At 37.6% G+C, this 23232-nt stretch overlaps 1 protein-coding gene and 1 pseudogene across 5 annotated transcripts in view; both read left to right on the forward strand.

The window, feature by feature from the left end:
* PLCE1 (phospholipase C epsilon 1) overlaps positions 1 to 23232 on the forward strand; it is a 322319-nt gene that overhangs the window by 88341 nt on the left and 210746 nt on the right. The window lies entirely within an intron of this gene.
* LOC140515086 (large ribosomal subunit protein eL13 pseudogene) lies at positions 4951 to 5719 on the forward strand (annotated as a pseudogene).

Raw genomic sequence — 23232 nt, forward strand, 5'->3', positions numbered from 1 at the left:
GATCTATCTGCGGACAGCAACCTGGAAGATGGGTATTACTATCATCTCAATTTTACAAATGAGGAAACTGAGGCAGAGGTTAAATATCTTGTCCAGGATCACAGGAACATCCACTGTGTCCTGGGCCATCACCAGTCATCCTGACTTTTGTCCTGCTATTGAACTTCCATGACTCAGGAAGAGAAAGAGAAGACTGACAACTTTGTGTAACTCTGCCAAACTTAGTTTTCCAAATGCCTCTGGCTTTTAACTTTGAATGGACCTCCATTATAAGATTGAGACCACAAAAGGAGAAAAGCGAAGCTAGAGTAGGAGTGATGGACTGAGAAAATAGGAAGGCACCTAAGAGATATTGTGGATATTGTATTTTGAAATAGAAAGAGCCAGGATCCACATTTAGACTAAAGAGTAGTGTTAGAAGTAAGACAAAGGAGGACAGGAAGGACAGATTATTAGAGAAGAGAATTTCAGAAAAGAAATTGTGACACAATTATGGGTGAGGTCAAAAGTGAATGAAAATATAAGTGAGAATTGAGGTTAATGAAGTTATAGTGCTTAAGGGAATGTCGATATATATTGAAGTCTCCATTTATCATAAAGGTTAGGGAAGGAAGAAATGTGAGTCAGATACTGAACACCGTTAGCAAGGAGAGAATATAATCTGTAGCACAAGGATTGAAAATTTGACTTTGAGAGTGGAGTTAACCTCAAATCAGGTTTATTATTACAACAAGGAGGAAGGTCTAGAAATAGTAGTCTGAAATATATCAGGGGAAAGAGAGAAGTAGTAACTTATATGACAAAGGATATGATGTTTTCTTAAGAATGCAGGTTTCCATAAGAGGACACAGCATTTTTTTACATATACACATTTATGTGCACATATAGATGAAAAAATACACCAATGGTGTTAAACTGTTCTTAAGAAAAATAAAATGGAACTTTGATGGATGTATATTATAAGTTTAAATGACAAAAATGTGGTGGTAAGGAATATATTATAGATCACCTGAACAGGATAAGAAGACTAAGCTGGAAATCTTAAATAAGATTTGAGAAGGTTACAAAATTAGGCTAAGAAATAATAAGGAGATTTCAGTGACTCACAGAGAAACACAAAATACTTCTTTGAGATTAGATGTGGTGGTAAGATTTGTATATGGTATCTGGATGTGATGGGGTAGGAGGAGAGAATAAGCATTTATATAGAACTTAGATTTATACAGGCACAGGCACTGTGCTAGGTGCTTTACAAATTCTGTTTCATTTGATCCTCACCATAACCTGGGAAGTAAGTACTGCTGTTATCCTCATTTTACAATTGAGGAAACAGGCAAACAGAGGTTAAGTGACTTGTCCAGGGTCATAGAGCTACTAAGTGTCTGTGGCTAGATTTGAACTCACGTCTTATTGACTGCAGGCTCAGGGCTCTACCTAGTTGCCTCATAGTTCTAAAGATATTTGAACAAAAAGAGAAACATTTCAAGTCTTGGTTCTGAATAAAACACAGGAAATGGTAAATATTTGGCATAATAAAAATATAATTAAGATCAGTATCCTGGCAAGAAGAGAGAAAACCAAAGAAATACATCATCATATGTTTCTTTGTAGATGAAAATTATGAAAATGTCAATTTCATACATAAAATAGATAGGAGTGATTTTAAAAGTCTCTTGAAAACTCTTTCTTCTTTGGTTTATTCTGTCTTGTTTTACCTAATAACTGTCTGAGGAAGGGTCTCACTTTTGGATTGTAATCGTGCTCTTGCTTAGTAAGTGCAGGTGTCCTCCAAAGCCTTTGTTGTGCCTTCTTTTCACCTCTATGTTCTCTCCCTTGATCTCATCACAGGAAACCTAGAAACTATTTAAAACACTTTGTTTTAAACACTGATGAGACATGTGCTAAAGATCATCATTCACAAAATTTAGAGGTAGACAGGACTTTTGAAGGAAGTCAAGGCTCAGCAAAGTAAATTTACTTGCCAGTAGTCACATAAAAAATAAAAGGATGGAAGAAAAAAAAAAACTCAGTTACTTTAAAAAGCAAAAACATGCAGCTTTTTTTTTTCACTCCACTAGAAGCATATCAAACTCTGAATTTTGGGGAGGGAGTTCTCTATAAAAAGAAGGAAAAGAAAAAGTGGCCTAGTAGAGAACCAACTGGAGAGTCCACTAAGTATGGCAGGATTAGTTGTTACCTAGATAATAAAGACAAAGAATTTAAGAAACAATTTATAAGGTACTCTAAAGCCAATAATAATTAGTTTATTGAATTATTTAATTAGTTTATTGAACTGCAAAAGAATCAGGTTATGTAGCCTTAGCTTGGTGAAATGGCCAGGTTACAACTCTGCAGAGTATTTTATTTCTGGTTAATTTTTTTACATGTAAATTTTTTTACTTTAGAAAAGAAGGATTTCAGTTCTCCTCAAACCCATGTTCTGTATCCTTATTTGAAAGTCTTTTTGCATTTCTCAAAATGGCTGAGACTATCCTGGATGAAAAACTATTTCATGATCCCCATGAATAAGCCCTTACTTAATGGTTTACGAAAGTATCCACAATGAGCCACTGTTTCACAAAACTGGAGAGATTAGAACTAGATTTCTTCAGCTACAGAAACTGATTCTTATTGTCCGTTTATTAAATCAGTGACACGTGGAAGATTTGAAAACTAATCTGCTTATTAGCTTCTAACCTTATAGGTTCAGCTTCATCCACTTTGCATTGTGGTCTCTTTGGCTTTATTCCCAGGCAGACATGGGGCCTAATTTCCTTTCCCATGGTCCTGGCTCCTTGCCTCACTGTGAACCTGAGTCATAGTTCTTTTTTCTTAGGCATCTTTAAGAATTGTGTTCAACAATTATACTAATATTAACTTAGTACTTACACCTACATCACAAGGTATTGCTGTTTAGTTTTGCTTTGTATCTAAGGCTTATCTTTTATTGAGATTGAAGTTGAAGGTAAGGCATATACAATCTAATAATCCTAGGTACTACTGTACCTTCATTTAGAGTGCTTGCCACCCCATGCACGGTGGTGTTGCTTTATGCCTGAAGAGACTTAGTTATTCCTTCCTCTGCTATAGATAAGCAGGTGATCTACTTGTTCATTTATGTTCTACCAAAGTATAACTCTTGATTAAGCTAACAGTTTTCTTGTTCCGTCTTCCTGACAGAGAGACTATTTTTAATTTTAATCAGCAAAGACCATGCTTGGGCTGCCATCTGAACACTCAGTCTTTTTGTTTTCTCTTCTTATGACCCACTCAAAAGGCCCTCAAAGTGGGTACACGTTGACAAGGCCTCTTAGTAATGTTAGTTCATCATGATATTCTTTATTCAGGTAGAGATTTCAGTCTCTTTTATACCCCTGCCTCTGGTACCCTCCTCAACTTCCCAGAGACAGTTCTTTTTATTACTCAATTTTGTGTGTATATCACCTCTGCTTCCCAATATATCCCTCTCCCAAAGCCCTCCCCTTAAACCATTCATTATAATAAAGAATAAAAAAATAAAAGCAAAATTAGCCAACAAATCATCTAAGTCTGCTGTATCTTATAAGTCTTCGTGCATAGTTCATCACTTCTCCAAAGAAGGAAGGGAAGTCAGTGCATTCTCATACCTCATTTTTGGGGCCACCAAATTGTTTTGATCAATCTTAGTCATAATAATTTAAAACTACTCAGTTTCATTTGTCTTGTTCTTTTTATCTCTATTGTGGTAGTCATTATGTATATTGTTTTCCTGATTCTGCAGAAGTACTTTACCTCAGTTGATATAAATCTTATGCTTGTCTATTCATCAAATGCAATAGCATATGTAAAGCACTTTGCAAATTTTAAAGTAAATGCTAACTATTATTATTAACATCCTATTTGCTATTCTTACAGTGCAGAAATATGAAGTTATATTCATATACCACAGCTCATTTATCTGTTTCCCAATTGAGGGGCATCTTTTATTTCCATTTCTTTGCTACTACAAAAAGTGTTGCTATAAATATTTTAGTGTATATTGGAGAGACTTTTCTTGTTATAATTGACCTTCTTAGGTTATATCCCTGGTAGTGAGTGATATCTAGTATGTATTGAAGAGCATGGGGTAGTTCACACTTCATCAACAGTGCATTAATGTACTTGTCTTTTCACTACTTTTTCCAGAAACTTCTTAAAGAGGAAAAGGCTTTTATTCTCATGAACATTTTAAAACTTACCTGGCCTCCACTGAAAACATATTCAGTATAGTCTCTGGTTTCTTCATATTCCTCTTCAGCCAGAGTTCTCACAATACCTTTCTTCCGTGTGCCACAGTAAGTCCCTGACCTACAACCCACCTTTCTCACATTATTATCTCAGCCTGCAACAGCATTTTTCACATTCAGCTCCATCCCTGTACTCCCCATAAAGAAAGAGGGACTTGATGAAGAGTGGTGGAGGTAACGATGGAGCGAATTTCAGGCCTGTGGGATAGCTAGTACAAAGACACAGAGACAAAAGATGGAATGTCATATATGAAGAAGAGAGAGAAGGCCAGTTTGGTTGAATAACTGATACCACCTTAATTCAAGGCCTCATCATCTCTGTCTCACCTAGATGATTGCAAGAGCCTTCTAATTATCATCTTGCCACATCTTTTTCTGCTCCAATCCAGTTTACATACTGCTGCTAAATTTACTTTTCTCTCAATCACAGATCTGACCATATGACACTCCTACTCAGTCAACTCCAGTGGTTTCCTCTTACCTTTAGGATACACTGTAAACTCCATTTATCATTTAAAGCCCTTCACAACTTGGCCCCAACTTGTCTTTTCAGCGTCACTGGACATTATGCCCCATCCCACATCAGTCATCCAATTAAACTGGCCTCCTTTCTCTTCATACATGACATTCCACCTTTTGTCTCTGTGTCTTTGTATTTGCTATCACGCATGCTTGAGATGCACTCCCTTATTACCTCTGTCTCTTCATAAAGTCCCTCTTTCTTTAAGATGCAGCTTCCTTTCTGATCGGCTGAGCTACCCATGAGGAAGGCTCTAAGCAGCCATGGTGCCCAGCCAAAATGACATGATTCTGAAGCCCCATGTCCCCAAAGACTGGCAGAGACGGGTTGCTCCATGGTTTAATCAGCCAGCCGTGAAGATCAGAAGGCAAAAGGCTCATCAAGCAAAAACCCATCGAATTGCTCCTCGCCCTGCATCTGGTCCTATCCAACCCATCATGAGGTGCCCTACTGTCTGATGCCACACCAGAGTACGTGCTGGTAGAAGATTCAGCTTGAAAGAGCTTCAGGTGGTTGGTATCCATAAAAAAGTGGCATGGACCATTAGTGTCTCTGTGGACCCTCATTGCCAAAATAAGTCTACAGAGTCTCTCCAGGCAAATGTGCAGTGGCTGAAAGAATATTGTTCCAAACTGATTCTCTTCCCAAGGAAACCATTTGTACCTAAGGAGGGAGATAGCTCTGCTGAAGAACTCAAGTTGGCAACCCAGCTTACAGAACCAGTTATGCCCATCAGAAATGTCTACAAGAAAGAGAAAGCTCATGTCATTACTGAAGACGAGAAGAATTTCAAGGCATTTGCTAGTTTTCGAATGGCCCGGGCCAATGCCTGTCTCTTTGGAATGAGCCAAGGAGGCTGCAGAGCAAGATGTTGAGAAGAAAAAGTAAAGAACCTCTGAGAATTTTGAATAAAATAATACAAAATTTTAAAAAAGGATGCAGCTTATGCACCATCTTTTGCATGAAGCCTTTCCTCATCCCCTCCAAGGACCACTGTATGAATCTTCCCCCATATATTTAGCTGTTCAGTATATCTTTGTACTTACTCACTTCATTTTTATGGTGTGTGAACATATATATACACATACACACACACACATACGTACACACATACATACTTATACATACACATACATACCTATATGTATGTATGTACTTACTATCTCTGAGCAGCAATTGTATCTTTATTTGTACTTGTATCCTTAGGTCCTAGCACATACCAAGTACTTCATGAATGCTCATTTTTTACATTTGGTTTTACTTCCAGCTCAGAAATCTCTCTTTCCCCCATCACATTGAGAAAGCAAAAAACAAAACAAAAAGCCATGTAAACATGAATAATCAAGCAAAACAAATTTCCTCATTTTTGATACTCTATACTTCCTTAGCTCTTCCCTCTGGAGGGCTGAGCGTTAAACTCTTTTCCAAATCCTTCCTTGATAGAGGGCTCACAACCTTTCTGGTAACTGCATTTTCCATCAGCTGTTTTGCCTGACTCCAGCTCTAGGGAACAGCATTCTCCCTCAATCCCAGTTTTCAGCTTTACTTTGTGTGTTGGCTTTCTCATTAGATTGTACACTCCCTGAGGGAAGGGCTGTCTCTTTCTTATTTGTATGCCCAGTGCTTACCACAGTGCCTGGTACATAGTAGGCACTTAATAAATGTGAATTGAATTGATCAATTAAAAAATCCAGTGGCTCAGCTATTAGAAGTTATAATTGACCAGTGCATCAAATCAGCATTAGCTTAGTGAATTCTCATACATTTTAATTCCCATGGCATTTGTCCTTCTAGTCTAAAAATAAACTGTAGCTTAATGTACATAGTCTTTACTAAACAGTAATAATTTTACTTACTTTGACTAGTGTACTTTATTGTTCAGAACTGCTAGCTGGTTATGTGGAATGGAATTGTTTCAGCAACAGTTTTCAAGGCTCTATATGCATATGGGTCCTGATATTCAACTTTCAGAGTCAAAAAAGGTTGTAAATAACCTTATAATTAATTATCCTGCAGGCCTGAAACTTCTGTTTTAGTATTCTGTATTTTAACTCTGATGTATCATAATTTGATACCCTGTGCATGGGTAAAGTGAATATATTTCATTATAATGTTTGTTTCTATTAATGTTATTATAATACAATCAAAATTGTAGACCTAGAAACAGCCAAAGAAATAATCTAGGCATAGTTTATAGTCAGCAAAAGTATCTGGAATTAGGAAATGTAGTGTGTTGAGGAAGAGCAAAGAGAGCAACTTTTACACAAGCCTGCTAGTTGGTATGGCTGTGACAAGCCTCTTCCCTATTCCAGTCCATCTTCCACTCAGATGTCAAAGGTACCTTCCTAAAACATAGATCTAACCATATTCATTTGCTATTTAGTAAAATGCCACCATTCCTCAATCACTCCTAGGACCAAATATAAAATCCTCTGTTTGACATTCAAAAGGCCTTTATAGTTTCAACCTTCCCAATCTTTCTAGTCTTCTTATACCTTATACCACCCCACCTCACTCTTATACTCTGTGATCTAGTAACACTGGTCTCTTTGTTCTTGGATTCAGCCCAGGGGTACAAACAAGGGGTGGACTGATCCAAGAGCTATATGATGAGTATAGATGAGTAACCAGAGCAGAAGTTAAGGTGAGCCTAGGCAACCTTTAGCTTTCACTTTTTCATTTTTCCCTTTGAACCTGCAGAGCTTTCTAGTTAGCTGGTAGGGCCTAGAGTTAGCAACTGTCCTCTGAATTTACTTCTAGGAGTAAGCCTGCAGTTGTATTGCCCAGACACAAAACAGTGTCTGGAACCTATAAAACAGACCAAAAATGCATAAAATGGATTGCAGCCTAAATGAAACTACTTAGGGCCCACTAAAAGGTTTGCAACAACCTGACCCAACCCATGCCTGAGATCTTTGAAGAACACAACAGTTAATATGAGGAGGATGCAGTAAAAGGACCTCAAATACAGATCAGGATCATACATCATTCAATATTCCCTCCAGAAGTGCCAAGAGCTTAGCCTTAACACAGAGATCCAAATAAGGAAGTAAGACTGGAAGAATGAGTAAACCAAGTCTCCAAGAGACAATTCTTATTTACTAATATTTTGGAAAAAATACAATTTCCTAGAACAGAGATTCTTAACTTGACATGTGTATATTTCTTTTTAAAAATATTTTGACAACTTTTAGGGTAATTGGATTCTTTTGAAATGCTATGTATTTTATGCATTTAAAAACATTATTCTCAAAAAGGGCCCACAGGTATCACTACATTGCCAAAGGTGTCCATGACAAAAATTAAAAACCCTTGCCCTAAATTTAAAAAAAAAATGTATCCAGAAATGATATGGATGTTTTAATACCTATCTTCTTATTAAAAGAATGAACTTTTGTGAAGTTTTTCCCCCTATTTTTAATAGAAGAAAAGACTTCTTACTTTGAAAGGTAGAAAGTGATTTTATTTTAATCAGTGCAGTTTTATGAGAAAATTCTTGTCTTGTGTACTTTAAAGATATAGGTACTAAAGATATTTTGTAGAATTTTTTTCAAAATAACCAACTGATTTACCCACAGTCACATAGCTAGTATGAATAGGTTGCTGTTCTTTAAGCCAGGAAGACATGCCTTATTTAAGTCTAGTTTCTGACACGTACTGGCTGTCTGACCCTGTGCAAATCAACTGAACTCTCAGTTACTCTGTGCAATTGTGTAAGAGTCTCAGACTTTAAGTTTCAGAAGGTTTTCTCATCTCATTTCCCTATTAGTAAAATCATATTCCTAACCCTAGCTACAAAGCTAATAAATGGATAAGAATAGATTAGAATTCAGATCTTTACCTAGTCTAGTATTCTTTCACCCTATTTCTCATATAACTCAACAAACACTTAAAAAGTGCCTTTTGTGTACAAGGTCCTGACGATTCAAAGATAAAAATACAATGTTAGTTGGTATATGAGACAGAGACAAGTAAGCCTAATGATTATGGAATGTAGAATATGAGGGAGGCGAAGGAGAGATCCAGACACAATTCCTGGACAATAAAAGAAGTCTTCATATAGGAGGAGGATGTTAGATCACATTTTACACCCCAGCCGTCCTTCCTCTAGCTGCTGCCTCTGTACCAACCACTATCCTGAGGCCCTGTTGTCCTGATTGCTGAGTGAGCCAACAAACTTACAGTGTATAGAATTGACACCAGACTTTGTCACCTTGGAGCTATTTTTATTTTTGTTCCCTCTAGCTCCTCCCTGAATAGTCAGTTTTCGAATATTGTTGACTCTCTACAGTATAGGGTGTTCTAAAAGTCTCAGTGCAGCTTTATGCCTTTGTTGTTATTGCTGTTCTCTTGTTTCCATCGTGTTCTCATGACCCCATTTGGGGTCCTCTTGGCAAAGACACTGGAATGGTTTGCTATTTCCTTCTCTAGCTCATTTTGCAGATGAGGAAACTGAGGCAAACAGGGTTGACTAACTTGTCCAGGATTAAGTGGCTATTAAATAGCTTTGCAGTGTGGGTTGAGGAGAGGATGGTAAGAGAGGGCAAAAAGGTCGGGAATGTTTTTGCTGACTAACTCACCAATCAGGACAGCAGGGCCCCATGGTAGTAGATAGTTCAGAGAAATCAATAACAGGGAAGATGGCAAAGGAGTGGAGTACAGCCTGGTAAATGCAGCTTACTTTCCTCACCTCCTGTATGATACCTTCCTTGATTGTCCAAGCTAAAGTTTTTAAGTATTAATACTGAACCAAGACTTCTAGGACACCCTGTGTATCTTGTATATATCCCCTTCTCTCCACTCACATAACTACCATCCTAATTAATGCCTTTATGAACTCTACTTGCATATAGTAATTTAAGCATTTCTTATGTGCCAAGCATTGTACTAAGCACTGGGGATATAAGGAAAAGGGGAAAAATAACTGGTATTCCTGAAAATTTACTAGTAGAGGATCATAATACCTCAGTGAACATCTATGGATACGAGGTTCATACCACATAAAGAAGTAAATTCTATTGTCTAATGTCTAACATTCTGATAACCTTTTAGAGCATTTCTTGCCTTTTATACTCATTTTTGTATAGCGGCATATCTGAAAAGGAGTCTGAAAACAATCTGCCTAAAGTTTTTCCTCAAGTTATTTTTGGACATTGCTTTGTTCATCTATTAACAGTTCAAAGCTGTGGTGACCTTGGAAGCCTTAATATGAGAAAATCTAAAGAAAAAAATACCCATTCCAGAACTTTCTGAATTGAGTGTTACAGTATATTCTGGAAGAAAAACTAAAAGAAGAAAGGGATTTATGGTTCTTGGCACTGTCAGACATGACTTAATGTGCCTTCAGTTTTCTGACTTTAATGTGAAACTCTTTTCTCTAAATGACTTGAAGTTTTTATATTTATTAAGAAGGATTTGTTTTTGCTTGTCATGTCTTCTCTTATCTCAGGTATTTAGGTTAGAACTTTTGAGAATGCAGAAATTTTGACCAATATCTAACAACTGTTCATTGTAAAATGCAGGACATTTTGAAATGAGAGCAGGTCAAGGATTAACTTGTTTCACTAATATACAGTATGGGTTTTCTACATTTTAAATACTGATTGTAGTAAAATACATTTATATGTTAAAACAAATTATATAAACTTATCTCTATCCTTATTGATTCATAGGGATAGCAAAGAGGCTAAATGTCAATTTGTGGCATTCATTATTGCAACTAGCGACCTTGACAACAGTAGAGAAGTTAGGAAGAAGGATGGTTTTGTAGGAAAAGATGGTAAATTTCATTTTGGATATGTTGCATTTGTTGTTGTTATTGTTGTGTTTGTCCTTCGTTCTTGAAGATGATCATGACATCAAGATGATGACATGACTTGCAGTTGACTATGATTTGAATGAGGGAGGGCTATGCAAGGTCACCAACCTCACTTTCTTCTCTTGAGCCATCTGAGTCCAGTGGCCTGATACTCATCAAGACCACTGGAGATGGTCCAGGAAGCAATGTGAGACTCTGGCCCTTTCAGGCTAAGGTCCTATAACATTCTCACTTTGCGTGAGACACACCTATTCAGTGAATACGCTTCTTTAAGTTACTCAAGGGATAGCCCCTTTAATAAAACAAAATTCAAACTGGGAGGGGAAAACACTCAGGATTCCTGGGTAAAAGAGAAACAATTACTATTTAGTTACTACATCTACTCTGTGCTAGGTAGGTGGGGACTTGTCCAGTCTATGAGCTCCAGAGTGAATTGGGTTTAAGGCTTGATCTTCGAGCAAGAAATGTAGCCAGTAAACCCAAAGGAAAAAAAGGCAGCTTTTGGCCATGGAGTTTACCTTCCCCTGGGCAGAGAACACCAGAGGAGAGGAGAGGAGAAGAGAGAAGAGTTGCTACTCACAGGTTGTGTTTGCCCTTCATTCTCGAAGAGAACCATGATATCAAGATGATGACGTGACTTGCAATTGACTTTGATCTGAGTGAGGGAAGGCTGTGAAGGATCGCCAAATTCACCTTCTTCTCCTGAGTCATCTGGGGCCAGTGGCCTGATATTCATCAGGACGACTGAAGATGGCCCAGGATGCAATGTCTGTTACATTTGAGAGACCTACAGAATAACTAGGAGGAAGTGTCCAGTAGACAGTTGCTAATGTAGGTCTGGGGTTAAGGAAAGAGTCTGGAGATAGATATTTAGATATGAGTGTCCTCTCCCTCAGATAATAATTGAAACCATGGGAGCTAAAGAAGTCATTAAATGTTTATATAGAGAGAAAAGTGCCAAGGACAGAGAGTGAGCTGATGAATGATAATGATACAGCAAAAGAAACTAAGCAGTGTTGGTCAGAGATTTGGAGGAGAATCAGAAAAGAGCAATATTATGAAAACCTGGGGAAGAGAAAGTATCTGAGAGGAGAGGGTGATCAGTAGTGTCATATGCTGTAGAAAGATCATTGAGGATAAGGATTGAGAAAAGCTAATTTGATTTAGCAGTTAAGAGATCATTGGGGAGGCAGAGCCAAAATGTCAAGTGGCAAGATATAACTCCCTCCCCCTGCCAGCCTCCAACTCGTTTTCTTTGAAATCTTTTATTTTCTTCTAATTATGTGTAAAAACAAATTTTTAACATTCTTTTTTTAAAAAAATTATTGAGTTCCAAATTCTTACCCTCCTTCATTTCTTTCCCTCTGATTGAGAAGTCAAGAAATTTGATAATAGGTTATACAAATGCATTTATACAAAATATATTTCCATATTAGTCATGTTATGAAAGAACATACAGACCCCCTCCATTCCCTTGCAAAAAACCAAAAAAAACATGAAAAGGTTTTTTAAAAGTATGCTTCAATCTATGCTCAGACTCCATTAGTTTTTTATCTGGAGGTCTACAGCATTTTCATAATGAATCCTTTGGAATTGTCTTAGATTGTCATATTGCTGAGAATAACAAAGTCATTCACGGTTGATCATTGTACATTAATGTTGTTATGGTGTACAATGTTCTCCTAGTTCTGCTCACTTCACTTTTCATTGGTTCATGTAAGTCTTTCCAGGTTTTCCTGAAATCATCCTGCTTGTCATTTCTTATACCACAGTAATATTCCATTACATTAATATATTACAACTTGTTCAGCCATTCCCCAATTCATGAACATCCCTTCAATTTCCACTTTTTAGCCACTACAGAAAGAACTACTATAAATATTTTTGTACAAACAGGTCCTTTCCTTATTTTAAAAAATCCCTTTGGGATACAGACCTAGTAGTAGTATTACTGAATCAATGGGTATGCAGTTTGAAAGCTCTTTGTCTCCAATGCTTTTTTATCATGATATTTTCAGCAATGTTGTCATATATCTTCAGCAAGGATGAAAATGGCATCAGGTTCAACTATCACACTGATGGTAAATTATCAACTTGAGAAGGCTACAAGCCAAGACTAAAAGTGGAGGGAGAGTTGGTTGTGGCTTTTTGTTTGCAGAGGATTATACATGCAGTGCTGCCTCTGAAACTGAGATGCAACAAAGTATGGATCAATTCTGTGCTGCTTTTGCTAATTTTGGCCTAACAATTAACAGCAAGAAAATAACCATAGCCCCCTATTGAATGTAATTTTTATTGCATTGTGATCTGGAAAGGATGCATTTAATATTTCTGCATTTCCAAATTTGGTATGTTTTTATGCCTTAATGCGTGGTCAGTTCTTGTGTTGGTGCCAAGTACCACTGAGAAAAAGGTATATTTCTGTTCCCATTTAGTTTTTTTCCTGTGGGCTATCATATCTAACTTTTCTAAAATTCTGTTCATCTCCCTAACTTCTTTATTTTTTGGTTAGATTTATCTAGTTCTGAGAGGGGAAAGTTGAGGTCCTTGATTAGTATAGTTTCACCATCTTACTTCCTCCTGTAACTCATTTTGCTTTTCTTTTAAGAGTTTTGGTGGTATATCATTTGGTGCATATATGTTTAGTATTGATATTACTTCTTTGTCTATGGTTACCTTTTAGCAAAATGTTGTTTCCCTGCTCATCCCTTTTAATTTGATCTATTTTTGTTTTTGATTTGTCTGAGGTCATGATTGCATTTCCTACTTTTTTATTTTTTAAATTCAGCTGAAGCATGATAGATTCTGCTTCAGCCCCTTTTGTTCTGTGTGTCTCTCTGCTTCAAGTGTTTTTCTTGTAAACAGTATGCTATAAGATTCTAGTTTTAATACACTCTACTACTATTCACTTTCATTTTATTAACATTCATAGTTAAATTTACTAACCAATTTCCCCTCATTCTGCTTCTCTCCATTTATCCTTCTCTCTCCTCTTCTATGCTTTCCCTCCTCAAAAGTGTTTTGCTTCTGACCACTGCCTTTCTGAATTCACTTTCCCTTTCCCCCCAACTTGCCTGTAGATTAAGATAGATTTCCATACCCAATTGACTGTGTATGTTATTCCCTCTTTGAGCCAGTTCTGGTGAAAGTAAGGATCAAGTGTTGTTGCCCCTGCCCATCTTCCCCACCACTGTAAAAGTTCTTTTAGACCTCTAAATGTGAGATAATTTACCCCATTCTGTGTCTTTTTTCTCTGTTTTCCCAGTGCATCCCTCTTTCTTAACCCCATTTTTTTTACATCATCCCAATATAATTAACTCATACCCTTACTTTCTATCTATTTATATTCCTTTTAACTGCCCAAATAATGATAAAGTTCTTAGGAGTTATATATATTATCTTCCCATGTAGGAATGTAAACAGTTTAACCTTGTTGAATCTTTTATGATTTTTCTTTCTTGTTTACCTTTTTGTGCTTCTCTTGCGTCTTATCATTGAAAGTCATATTTTCTATTCAGCTCTGGTCTTTTCATCAGGAATACTTGAAAGCCTTCTATTTCATTAAATGCCTATCTTTTCCCCCTAAAGGATTATGCTCACTTTTGCTGGGTAAGTAATTCTCAGTTGTAATGCCAGCTCCTTTGCCCTCTTGGAATATCATATTCCAAGCAACTCTGATCCTTTCATTTAGAAGCTGCTAATTCTTAAGTTATACTGACTGAGGATCTATAATTTCTGAATTGTTACTTTATGGCTGCTTGTGATATTTTCTCCTTGACCTGGAAGTTCAGGAATTTGGTTATAATATTTCTGGGTGTTTTCATTTTGGAATCTTTTTTTTCTTTTACTTATTTATTTATTTTTAGTTGTCAGTATTCACTTTTATAAAATTTTGAGTTGTAAATATTTCCCCCTTCCATCCCTTCACCCTTCCCCAAGACGGCATACATTATATAGGTTATATATTACAATCATATTAAATATGATTTAATTTAATTTGATTTAGTTTAATATTAATAAATTAAATTAATATTAATAAATAAATTTAATTTAATCTGATTCAATCATGTTAAACATATTAGTTATGTTGTGAAAGAAGAATCAGAACAAAACGGGAAAAGGATAAGAAACAAAAAAAAGAAAGTAGTAGGCATCGATCTGCATTCAGACTCCATGGTTCTTTCTCTGGATGTGGATAGCATTTTCCATCATCAGTCTTTTGGAGTTGACTTAGATCATTGCATTGCCAAGAAGAGCTAAGTCCACCAAAGTCATACATCTCACAGTGTTGCTGTTAATGTGTACAATATTCTCCTGGTTCTGCTCATTTCACTCAGCATCAGTTCATGCAAGTCTTTCCAGGTTTTTCTGAAATCTGCCTGCTCGTCATTTCTTATGGAACAATAGTATTTCCTTGCATTCATATACCATTCAGTCATTCCCCAGTTGATGGGCATCCCCTCAATTTCATTTTGAGATCTCTTTAAGAAGGTGATGAGTAGATTCTTTCAATTTCTATTTACCCTTTCATTCTAGGATATCAGAGTAGCTTTCCTTGATAAATCAAATGATGTTTAGACTCTTTTTAAAAAATCATGACTTTTCTAATAAGTATTTCCATGTTTTCTTCTATTTTTTCATTTTGTTTTATTATTTCTTGAAGTCTCGTAGTTATTAGCTTTCATGCTCCCAATTCTTAGTTTTAAGAAACTATTTTCTTCAGTTACCTGTTATACCTTCTTGTCAATTTCACCAATTCTGCTTTTTAAGGATTTTTTCTCTTCAGTAGATTTTTGTGCCTCTTTTACTATTTGGCCTATTCTATTTTTAAGGTAATTTTCTTCAGTAATTGTTTTCTCTTACCAAGCTGTTGACTTTTTTCATATTTTTCTTGTATCACTTGCATTTCTTTCCCTGTTTTTTCCTCTACCTCTCTTATTTGGTTTTTAAAATCCTTTATGAACTCTTCTAGGAATTCTTTTTGGGCCTGAGACCTATCCATATATTTTTTTTGAGCTTCTGCATGTGGCTGCTTTGATTTCATTGTCTTCTTCTGAGTTTGTTTTTTTTATCTTCCCTGTCACATAACTTTTTATGGTCACTTTCTTTTTTTGTTGTTCACTCATTTCTCCAGCCTATTTCTTGACTTTGAATTTTATGCAAAAGTTGGTCTCTGCTCCCAGGATGGAGGGGGGCACTGTCCCAAGCTTCAGGTTTTTTCAGGCTACTACTCTCAGAGCTAGTTCTGGAATGGTCTGTAAGTTTTCAGTTCTTCCAAGGCAATATAATCTAAGGAGAGATATGGTCACTGCCCTTCTGGCCTGTGCTCTGGTCTAAGAGTGATCACAAGCCCTCTTTTTTTCACCCAGGATTGTGACTCAGAACTGCTTGTTAGCAGTGCAACAGAATCTTACTTCCAATGACAGCAAAGGTTCTCTTGTAATCTCCTTCTGACCATTTCTCTGACCCCCTTGCTGTCTGTGGGCTGAGAGCTCCAGAAGCTACCACCAATTCAGTCATTCCCCAGGCCTGCTGCTCACTTGCCAGGGTTCTTCCTGAACTGGACCTTGCTGGTTCACCCTTGCTGGACTGTCCTCCATTCATATTCCAGTGAGACAGATCTTTCCTGCCAACCTTCTATGTTGCCTTGGACTGGAAAACTGTTTCACCTCAATCTCTTGTTGGTTCTACTACTCCAGAATTTATTTTGAGGTGTTATTTTAAAGTTGTTTGGAGAGGAATTTGGGAGAGCTTGGGGAGGCAAGTTTCTGGCTTTGCTCTGTCCTGTTGACTCTGGCCACCCCCACCCCCCCCCAACCCCAAGCTCTTCAAACAAATCAAGAAAACATACCAAACTGAATCTTGATTGGGAAATCCCTGAAAAAAAAATCACAGGCTTTTTTCCTGTGCGGGTTGGCATAAGGAGACAAAGGCCTGGGACCTTCTGATTGGTATATAGCCCACATTGTATTGTGCTGAGCATTCTGGCTCAGAGAGTGGTGCAGCAGTGCAAGAAGAGTCCCCAGATCGAGCATAGTGAAGCCTCAGTTGGTATATGGTACAAGAATAGGTGCCACCTGGCAGTTTTTTCATTCACTCTTCAGTGCTAGGTTGTAGATCTAGGGTGAGCTGAAGAGGGGACCTTTGCCTAAGGATGGTATTCCAGGAATTTAAATAGTCATGGGCCTTAAGTTGTGTACCTAGTAAGGAACAAAGTAAGAAGAAAAAAGCAGCAGTTATTTGGCTCAGACCTGAGGAGCAGAGCAGAATACCAGTTCCAGGACACAATATAGTCTGAAGCCTACAAAGAAATAGCCAGGGCAAGAATCCTAGACTAAAGGTACCTTTCAGAGTAGAGTGTTCCCTCTGTCTGATAGTGACTGAATCCAGCAGTGCTTTACTGAAACTTCAAATGGGGAAGGCTCACAGGTGTGTCACTCAAGACTAAAACCCAGGGCAGTAATTTGAAGAGCTCAGACCAGGTGACAGCAACCAGAGTCAGATGGTTTAGGAAGCACTAATGCTCATAAGTCTCCAGCCTACGCTATCCCGGAGATCCTGCAATAACACAATACTCACTACCTCCAAGAAAGCAGGACCTCGCCAAACATTCCGTACAAAAGAGTGGATAACTTGGCCCTAAAATAAAGTCTTAAGTCAGGAGGTAGACTGGAAGAATGCGTGAACAAAATAAAAATCCCACCACAAAACATTTATGGTGACAGAAAGGCTCAAGAAATGAACCCAGAAGAAGAGAATGACTGCAAGACAGCTATAAGAAAAGCCCACAGCTTGGGCACAAACTCAAAATTTCTAGAAGAATTCTTGAAGCAAGAAATTTGGGGGAAGAGTTGAAAACGATTTTGCGTATGAAATGAGAATCTTAAAGGAAAATATTGGAAAATTAATGAGAACTTTGGAAGAATTGGACAGGAAATTAATTAATACCTTGGCATCAGAGGTACAAAACTTCACATTCAGATATGGGGAGATGATTTGTCACCTCTGAACCCTGTCATCATTGTGAGTCTAGAAGGAGTCTAATTAGACTAAAGATCTAGAAATCTTCCTGTTATATCTTGATAATCTTAAAAGAAGAATGGAAAGAGAAGGAAAGAAGAATACCTTGGAAAGGGGGAGAGAAAAGAAAGAGAAAATCATAGCACATAATCAGGATGTAAAAGTAGCAGCCTGTACAAAGAAGCAAAGGTTAAAGAGAATTGGTTGACACTTGAACTTCATTCTTATCTAAAGTGGTCAAAGGCAAGAATACATACACACACACACACACACACGGAACAAAGTGGGTGCCTGTAACAGCAAGAACCCCGACATACACAGGAGGGCCTCCTGTGCAGGTTCTTAGATCTGCTTTTCTAAAAGGAGAGCAGCTTTTGAGGGGTCAGCAGTCACTTTAATTAAAAACATATGTCATTCACTTAGTTCAGGGGAAAAAGTCAGCACTCTGAACTTCAGAGAAAATGCAAACAGAGAAATAAAGATCAACAAACAGGGCTTCCAACTGTCTGACCATAAGCAATACGTACATCACAGATCAAAAGAAAGATCCAACTGTCTGACCATTACATACATACATAGTTACCAGAAAGAGAAGCATCAACATCTGGGTTTTCAAAGCCTGGGTGCTCCTTAGAGGCTGCTGAGAGTCTTATGTAGCCAAACACTTCCAAAGAATAAGCCCCCAAAGTAAAACCTCATCTCAGAGTATTTCTGCACTTTTCAGAGCCAGAGGGCATTACAATCCTTGAGAACCAGTGCCTCATTAGAAATTAACAAAAGATGTGGGCCTTCCTACAAAACAGATCTCCCCTAATCAAACTTCCCTTAATGGGCAGACCCATTAATGGGTGGGGAAGATCTTTAACTCTCTTAATTAGCATAATAGTGCCCATGATATAATGAATGGCTAAATAAATTTTGGTATTGGAATACAGTGGAATATTGTACTATGGGAAATGTGAATCTGAGGAATACATAGGCCTTGTGTGCATCATTACCACTTTAAGTGTGATCTACTTAACCTTTCTGAACCTCAAGATGACCTCAAAGGTCTCTTCAGCTTTAAATTTATGATTCTAAAAAAACCAAGTAGATTTTCATTTTTACGTGCTATTTAATTTTTGTCCCCTGTTTGTCAGTATTCCATGGTAGAAAACAGGTTCCTAATTTAGGGATTTGTAGCAGCTTTTACAAAGCAGGATATGATATTAAAGGGCAGAGTAAGTGCTGGCCTGCATTCATAAAGGGAGTCTCTTATTTAGAAGTCCCATATACCAATGAATTCACAGACCACTTTCTTTATGTGATAGGATCCCTGGAAATAGCCGTAAGCTTATATATATGCTGTTGTTATGATGCCATTTGATTATGCAGAGTAACATTCTGCATAACACCTTTTATAAACACGTAAATTATACATCTTTTCTCTGCTTTTACAAAGTAAAGGATGACAGTATTTTAAATTGTTATGTGAAACCAGAGTTTTTGGAGACAAGGGAAATGTTCAAGTCTGTTTTTACAAAATAGAAATTAATATCATCATTCTATATATAATCTCTTCACCCAAATACTGACGCCTGTTTCTGTCAACAAGCGTCTTTGTTTTGATAACCAAGAAAAGTTTTAGCTCTGTGTAGATAACAGAATACACTTTGTAGATTACAAAATCCAATTTCTGGAATACCTTCTTTTGGAATGTATCTTGCAAATTTTATTTACTTTACTTCATATTTTTCCAAAGCTTTTCATCTAAATCATATTATACTTTGAAGTTTTTTATGATCTCAGTAAAGTTCTTTGGGACCCCCAAAACAAAAAGTGACTGCTCTTTCCTTTTCTGATAACTAGATAGACTAGGAATGTAAAGTAGAAGGTAGCAACTCTAATACCCCAGTCCTCACTGAGCCTGTTTTTCATGGTTGTTTTCACACTTCATAGAATCATACTATGTTAGAGCTAAAAAGGACTTTAGAGATGATATGTTCATTCTATCATTCACATCTATTTCCTCTTTACAGATGAGGAAGCAACCCTAAAGATTGATCTGGATCTAGGAATTTATATATATAAGGAAAGGGATGGGAAAGATAGAATGAGGAAATAATATTGTTGTGTTTCTAAATAGTTCAAATCATGAAGTTTCTTTACAGTTAAACCATTGCTGAGCATGTTTGGGAAATGGGCTAAGGGTGCATGGGGGCAATGTCAAGGACATAAACTCTTGGAAATTCTGAAGTCTTTCTGGAATTAGAAGGCCAACAATTGCTGAGGAAGTTACCAGGGAGTTGGCTGCTGGGGGGAAGAAACATGATCATAAACAAGGCAATATAGCTAAAAGTGGGGCTAGGCACATAAGGACTTACCAGGAAGAGCAAAATGAGCTCACTAGATTTATAATGGCTAAACTTGATGGATGTTAATTCTGTAAGCCACAAAAAATGTGTTTATCATTTTTGCTTCTTATTTCTCCCCTTTAGCTTTTCTCATGCTTGGACTATTGCAGTATTCTGCAGATTCATTTTCTTGCCTCAAGTGTCTTCCCATTTCAGTCCATTATCCATTCAACTGCCAAAGTGATTTTCCTAAAATTCAAGTCTGTGCATATCCTACCCCCCTGCTCAGTAATCCCAGTTATTTCCTATTTTTTCTTCTGTCATTAAGAGTTCCACTGTTCATTTATCTTCTTAGAGCCTGTGAATGAAAAAAATATAATTTAGAGTAGACTAAATCAGTATAGAAACTAAGAGAAGGACAAAGTAAATGAATCTCAGAAAAGGTCACTGCAAAAGAATGCTACTTAAGAGGTTGGAGGGGAAAAGAAGAATTGAAATATATTCTTATGTGGATGTGGAGATACAAGGATTTTTTTTTAAAAGGGTGTGTGTGTGTGTGTGTGTGTGTGTGTGTGTGTGTGTGTGTGTGTGTGTGTGTGTAAAACAAGGAAACTTGTCAAGAAAAAAGGCCTAGTGGTTTTACTGGACTGCATGCTTATATATGAATCAGCATTGTGAGATATCAGGCCAAAAAATTGCCATTTTAGGTGCTTTAAGAGAAGTATTGTGTTTAGAATGAGGGGAATTATAGAATTGGTGCCCTTGACAGAGACTGGGAAATATTGAAGAATAGTGGGCTTATAGAGGGAAATAATAATTTCTATTTTAGACACTTTCATTTTGAGATACCTAAGGAAGAGACGTAGTTAGAAATGTCCAATAGAGACAGTTCGTGAAGTAGGATTACAGCTTTGGAGACAGATAAGGCTGCTAAATATCTAGGAGTTATTTGCATAGAAATTATCATTGAACCTATGGTAGTCAATGAGATCACAAATTAGGAGAGTATAGAGAGAAAAGAGAAGGGCACCCAGGACAGAGTTTTAGGGGGTATATCCACAATTAGTGTGGAGGTGACTTGGATGAAGATCTAGCAAAGCACCTGGAGAAAAAATGATCAGACAGATGGAATGAGAACCAAGATAAGGAAGGTTTATGAAAACTCAGGAGATTACCTCCAGCAGAGGTAATCAGTTGTGTCAGATGATGCTTCATAGGTCAAGCAGTATGAAGAAATGAGAAAAAAAGTTTCATTTGAATGATAAAGTTGGAAGTCAGACAGTACACAGTTCAGTAGAGAGTAAGAGGAGAAGCATGAGTTTCAAAGTTTTTTTCAAAGAGTTTAGCTAAGAAGGGGAGAAGAGATACATGACCCTAGTTAACAGACATGGTACAAGCAAAGGCGCATCTTTTAAGAATGAATAGAGACTTTTGGTATATTTGTAGACCAGTAGATATTGAAGTTGAGAGTGCAAGTGGAGTTGGCAAGATGGAATGATAGTGAAGGCAGTTTATAAGAGAAGATTGGAGGAGATGGGAGCATGGGGAATCTCAAAAAAATTATGACCCCTAACATGTTTTAGATACTACAGAAAGAAACTCTGTTTTGCAAAATGTGTGCATAGAGTTAAGTTATGCAGCAGTGTTGACTGGGTCTACAATATATTTGTTTATTGTGTCATCTAAATTAGCCACTCACTGCTATATCAAAACAATCCTTAGACTCTTCCATGGTTGTTCTTCTAGCAACAGTTTCTCACACATCAAATATCCCAAACCCTTTTTTTTCTTTTCAGTCTCCCACACTATCTCTCTCCTATCTGCTTGGCAGATGTTCTCATCTCATGCTTTACTGTTAAAAAACCAGTAGAAGCTATTCACTTTGTTCTCTCTTTTGCTTCTTTGCTAGGACTGGACCCTGCAGATTTGTTTTTCCCATTGTTTTTGCTGTGGAGGCCATAATTCTGCTCTCATAAAACCCATTTCCTTTTTAAGCTGCTGAGGAACATGGAACCAGCTTGTGTTCTGTGTTCTTCTCAAGTTCACAAGATCTTCTGTTTCATCAAATGAAATGCCTTCAAATGCCTTCATTTTGGAATGTTTATACATAGGTGCCTGAATTAGCTTATTAGATCTGGAGGCCATATTTCCTTCTGCTGTTAATGTTTTCCCTGCTGATTTGATTGCTTATGTTTGAAATCTTTGAGTTTTCTTTTTCCTGAAATCTTTAGTAATTTCAGTACCCCCCCCCCCCCCCTTTTTTTTCCCTTATTGCTCACTTTTTTTTACTGCCTCCCATCTGATAGGGTTTCCCAGAGGGCCTGGAACTCAAAGCATGTCAGCCTCCTTTCACACTGGGAAATTCCCAGTTCATCAACTTTAGGTTTCCTCTTTTGTGCCTCAAGTGACTATAGAGGGTGAGGGGGACAGAAGTGGCCCTACCAGATGCTAGGCTCTTTCCTCAAGTTTGGTGGGGTGCTGCATAGCCCCTCACACACTGTACTGTCTCACTCTGCCTGTTTCTCAGTGACCTGGCTCATCAGTTCATTGCTCTGCCATACAGGTGCCACTGAAACCAGGGTGATTTCTGTTGTTTAGTTTGAGCCTCTAAGGTACAAGTTTTAGTCCCAAGCTCAGACATGTGTCCTGTCCCTTTCTCTCAGTTTATCTGCTTTCCTACAGAGATCTCTTGTAGCACAGAATGCTGCTGTTGTGGCAGTGGCCCTAGCAGGCTTCTGCAGCCAGGAGTTTAGATCTCCATGGTATTGGAGAAAGTAAGGGAGGATCAGTGTGTGATACTCCTCCCTGTGTTGGGTCCTTGGGTCAGCTAGTGTAGTGTTGCTACTGGTAACCTGGTGCACAGTGGGGAAAGGGGTACCAAGTGGGGTCAGGGTAGATGTGGGTTCATTTTGTTTTAAACTTTCTTTTGGATTCTGAGTGTCCTAGATAATAGAGACAGCAGGAGTTGCCTTATGGTTTGTGCATAATTTATGTTTTGGAGAGGTTTAAGAGGTTCTGGGGATCAGAGAAAATGTCTAGCCCTCCATCTTGTCATGCAGCCTACTCCAGCTCAGCCATTCCCCTTGGTTTTCTCTTCTGTTCTACAATTCAAAGCCCTTTGGCATCTCTCTTTCTCTCCTCTTTTATTCCAGTCTCTAATAAAGAAGTAACCCTTCTCATCAAAGACAAACTCTTCATGTTCTTGATTGTCCCTGTCCTTCTGTTTCCTACCACTTTCTAGTTTTGCAGAGAAGCTAGAGCTTTAGCTATCTCCTT

This window comes from Notamacropus eugenii, chromosome 1 (genome assembly GCF_028372415.1).
Source record: "Notamacropus eugenii isolate mMacEug1 chromosome 1, mMacEug1.pri_v2, whole genome shotgun sequence".
NCBI lineage: Eukaryota > Metazoa > Chordata > Mammalia > Diprotodontia > Macropodidae > Notamacropus > Notamacropus eugenii.